This window comes from Penaeus japonicus, unplaced genomic scaffold, assembly GCF_977035675.1.
Source record: "Penaeus japonicus unplaced genomic scaffold, GWHDUDI00000001_assembly GWHDUDI00000035, whole genome shotgun sequence".
In the NCBI taxonomy this organism is placed as follows: Eukaryota; Metazoa; Arthropoda; class Malacostraca; order Decapoda; family Penaeidae; genus Penaeus; species Penaeus japonicus.
Genome location: NW_028234437.1, coordinates 3467219 through 3472218, shown reverse-complemented (window position 1 = coordinate 3472218; position 5000 = coordinate 3467219). Strand labels below are relative to the sequence as shown.

The following is a 5000-nucleotide window of genomic DNA, read 5'->3' as shown; positions in this document are numbered from 1 at the left end:
ACATACACACACACAAACACCCACACACAGAGACACACACACACACAAACACCCACACACACACAAGACACTCACACAGACAAGAGGATAACGACAATAACCCTCCACCCACACCATACCCTACACGCACATCTACCTACCTACCGTCCCTTCTCGTAAAACTTTCTTTATTTCTGGACTACATCCGCCTCATCTCATTCCAGACATTTGATGATTTTCTCCTGAATCTCCTTATCGTCTGTCTCTTCCCGAAGTCACACCAGTGTCCACACCGCATGAAGAACGAGCTTCATTCTTTGGCCTTTTTTTTTCTCTTGTTTCTCAAATCTTCTCACTCCTTTTCTCACTCGATTCCATTCTTGTTCGTCTGTAAGCCGTTTCTTTTTTTAAATCTATTTCCGGTCTAGATTGACTTTTTTTTTAAATTTCGTTCTTAGTCTTCTTTTCGTCGTTCATTATTTTTTTCTTTCTTCTCTTTGCATCATTTCCTTCATTCTATCCTCCTTATCTTTGTATCATTTCCTTCATTCTATCTTTCTTATCTTTGTATCATTTCCTTCATTCTATCTTTCTTATCTTTGTATTATTTCCTTCATTCTATCTTTCTTATCTTTCTTATCTTTGTATCATTTCCTTCATTCTATCTTTTTTATCTTTGTATCATTTCCTTCATTCTATCTTTCTTTCTTTCTTATCTTTGTACCATTTCCTTCATTCTATCTTTTTTATCTTTGTATCATTTCCTTCATTCTATCTTTCTTTCTTTCTTATCTTTGTATCATTTCCTTCATTCTATCTTCCTTATCTTTGTATATTTCCTTCATTCTATCTTTCTTTCTTTCTCATCTTTGTATCATTTCCTTCATTCTATCTTTCTTATCTTTGTATATTTCCTTCATTCTATCTTTCTTTCTTTCTCATCTTTGTATCATTTCCTTCATTCTATCTTCCTTATCTTTGTATATTTCCTTCATTCTATCTTTCTTTCTTTCTCATCTTTGTATCATTTCCTTCATTGTATCTTCCTTATCTTTGTATATTTCCTTCATTCTATCTTTCTTTCTTTCTCATCTTTGTATCATTTCCTTCATCCTGTCTTTCTTATCTTCGTATCATTTCCTTCATTCTATCTTTCTTATCTTTGTATTATTTCCTTCATTCTATCTTTCTTATCTTTGTATCATTTCCTTCATTCTATCTGTCTTATCTTTGTATCACTTCCTTCATTCTATCTTTCTTATCTTTGTATCACTTCCTTCATTCTATCTTTCTTATCTTTGTATCATTTCCTTCATTCTATCTTTCTTATCTTTGTATCATTTCCTTCATTCTATCTCTCTTATCTTTCTTATCTTTGTACCATTTCCTTCATTCTATCTTTCTTTCTTTCTTATCTTTGTATCATTTCCTTCATTCTACCTTTCTTACCTTTGTATCATTTCCTTCATTCTATCTTTCTTATCTTTGTAACATTTCCTTCATTCTGTCTTTCTTATCTTCGTATCATTTCCTTCATTCTATCTTTCTAATCTTTGTAACATTTCCTTCATTCTATCTTTCTTATCTTTGTATCATTTCCTTCATTCTATCTTTCTTATCTTTGTATCATTTCCTTCATTCTATCTTTCTTATCTTTGTATCATTTCCTTCATTCTATCTTTCTTATCTTTGTATCATTTCCTTCATTCTATCTTTCTTATCTTTGTATCATTTCCTTCATTCTATCTTTCTTATCTTTGCATAATTTCCTTCATTCTATCTTTCTTATCTTTCTTATCTTTGTACCATTTCCTTCATTCTATCTTTCTTATCTTTGTATCATTTCCTTCATTCTATCTTTCTTATCTTTCTATACTTCTGTGGTCTTGTCTCCAAATTCAAGTGCATCGACTATGAAAGAAAATTCCTCAACATCATTATTCCTTTCCTGCTCGTCTGCTTCCGTTGCCCTTCACAAATACCCTACCTTTAGTACTCTCATATCCTCTCCGTCCCTTTTATTATATGTGCTTTATCTTCTCCTGCTCTCCTCTTTTCGTCTTCTCTTCTTCCTCCACTCATTCTTCGAATTCTTCTCCTCTCCTTCCTCCACTTATTCTTCGAATTCTTCTTCTCTTCTTCCTCCACTCATTCTTCGAATTCTTCTTCTCTTCTTCCTCCACTCATTCTTCGAATTCTTCTCCTCTTCTTCCTCCACTCATTCTTCGAATTCTTCTCCTCTTCTTCCTTCATTCGTTTTTATTCTTTCTTCTTTTTTTTTCTCCCATGTTCATAGGGACTCGCTGTTCCTGGTAAGCCACTTCCACTCTTCTCTATCTAATGGCTCATCATCACGACTCCTTTTCCCCTTAAGGTCTTACTCCACTTCCTTCTCGGTCTCTCTTTCTTCCTCCAACCTTCTACTTCTATCACAATCACCTAACTGCTTTCGTAACTGTTATCCCTCCCGCTGGCATGTTCCTTATAAGTGCGTGATATGCCTTGCCTTATAAGTGCATGATATTCCTTGCCTTATAAGTGCATGATATTCCTTGCCTTATAAGTGCATGATATTCCTTGCCTTATAAGTGCATGATATTCCTTGCCTTATAAGTGCATGATATTCCTTGCCTTATAAGTGCATGATATTCCTTGCCTTATAAGTGCATGATATTCCTTGCCTTATAAGTGCATGATATTCCTTGCCTTATAAGTGCATGATATTCCTTGCCCTATAAGTGCATGATATTCCTAGCCTTATAAGTGCATGATATTCCTTGCCTTAAAAGTGCATGATATTCCTTGCCTATTCTTGCCCTACAGCCCCCCCCTCCTTTCCCTTTCCAGGTCGCACATGCAAACCAGTCCATTTCCTTCCCTGAATTTCCATTTTAAACCTTCCATTACTACTTACGATCGCCTATCGTATACGTGGAATAAATAATGAACATTTTTTTTTTCTTTTTCAGAGAGAAAGAGAGAGAGGAGAGAGAGAGAGAGAGAGAGAGAGAGAGAGAGAGAGAGAGAGAGAGAGAGAGAGAGAGAGAGAGAGAGAGAGAGAGAGAGAGAGAGAGAGAGGGGAAAGAGGGAGGAGGAGGGAGAAGAGAGAGAGAGAGAGAGAGAGAGAGAGAGAGATAGGAGAGAAAGAGAGAAAGAGAAAGAGAGATAGGAGAGAGAGAGGAGAGAAAGAGAGAAAGAGAAGGAGAGAGAGAGAGAGAGAGGGAGAAGGAGAGAGAGAGAGAGAGAGAGAGAGGAGAGAGAGAGAGAGGGAGGAGAGAGAGAGAGAGAGAGGAGTGAGAGAGAGAGAGAGAGAGAGGAGATAGAGAATAGATAGAGAGAGTGAGAGAGAGAGAGAGAGAGTGGGGGAGAGAGAGAGAGAGAGAGAGGAGAGAGAGGAGAGAGAGAGAGATAGAGAGAGAGAGATAGAGATGAGAGAGAGAGAGAGAGAGAGAGAGAGGAGAGAGAGAGGAGAGAGAGAAGAGAGAGAGAGAGAGGAGAGGAGAGTAGATGAGGAGGAGAGAGATGAGAGAGAATAGAGATAGAGGAGAAGATAGTAGAGGAGAGAGAGAGAGAGAGAGAGAGGAGAGAGAGGAGAGAGAGAGAGAGAGAGAGAGAGAGAGAGAGAGAGAGAGAGAGAGAGAGAGAGAGAGAGAGAGAGAGAGAGAGAGAGAGAGAGAGAGAGAGAGAGAGAGAGAGAGAGAGAGAGAATGAGAGAACGAAAGCTATCCCTCGTTTCTCTCTGTCTCCTTGCCCTTCGGTGATCCTACAACTTCCTCCTTCTCCATACACCTCCCGACCTCCTGTCATTCACACGCACCAGCCCCCCCCCCCCCTCCCGTCCACCAAGCATCATTAGCTCCCCTCTATCACGCCCCAGTACTTCATCTCTCTATAGTTCATCCTCTCCAATCCGGAGTACTTCCGGTTTCCCATGCCCCGCTGCCTCCTCTCCGCCGCGGCCCCCGGTACCTCCCTTCCTACGCCCCCCCGACCCCCCATGCACGCCCCCTACTCCGCCCACGCCCCCTACCCCGCCCACGCCCCAGATCCTTCTTTCTACTCTTCCCGTCCTCCCCTGTCCCCCCTTTCCAGGCTCCCTCTCCCTTACTAGCCCCTCCCTCTCCCTCCTCCCCTCCCCTCCTCCTCCCCTCCTCTACTTCCCAGCTCCCCTCCTATCCCCTTCCCCAGACCCCTCCTTTCTTCACCCCCGCCCCTAGTTCCTTCTTTAAACGCCCCCTCTTTCCTTCACCCCTTCCTCCTCCTAGTCCCTCCTTTCCAGCGCCCCTTCCCAATACAAACCCCACAGTCTCTCCTTTCCACGCCCCCTTCCACAAGCCCTTTCTCTCCTCCCCCTTCCTTCCCCCCCCCCCCAGTCCCTCCTTTCCATACTCCCTCCTCCTCCTTTCCTCTCTTTTCCCTCTCTCCCTCCCTCCCCCCACCCCGTCCCTCCTTTCCATACTCCCTCCTTCTCTTTTCCTCCCTTTTCCCTCTCTCCCTCCTCCCCCCCTCCCCCCGCCCAGTCCCTCCTTTCCATACTCCCTCTTTCTCCTTTCCTCCCTTTTCCCTCTCCCCCTCCTCCTCCCTCCTTTCCCCCTCCCCCCCGCCCGGCCCCTCCTTTCCGCGCCCCAGTCCCTCCTTCCCATAGTCCCTCCTCCTCCTATCCTCCCTCCCCTCCCCCCCGCCCAGTCCCTCCTTCCCATACTCCCTCCTTCTCCTTTCCTCCCTTTTCCCTCTCTCCCTCCTCCTCCTCCCCCTCCTCCCCCCTCTCCCTCCCCCCTCCCCCGGCCGGCCCCTCCTTTGCGCGCCCCAGTCCCTCGTCCTTCTACTTCACCGAGCCCCCTCTTCCACCGAAGGCCCTCCCGTGATGCAGGACCGTCTTGGGCCCGTGCCAAGATCTCGCGTCCTTGATAGCATGGCCTCCTTCCTCTCCTCCTCCTCCTCCTGCCTTCCTTTCCTCCTTCCTCTTCGTCTTCTTTAGTCGTTATCTTTTGCTCTTTGCTTTGGCTCTTCCTCCTCCTCCT

General features: G+C 44.1%; 1 protein-coding gene across 1 annotated transcript in view; it reads left to right on the top strand.

The window, feature by feature from the left end:
- Positions 1-5000, top strand: part of LOC147467534 (uncharacterized) — a 19176-nt gene that overhangs the window by 9662 nt on the left and 4514 nt on the right. The gene's annotated exons all lie outside the window — the stretch shown is intronic.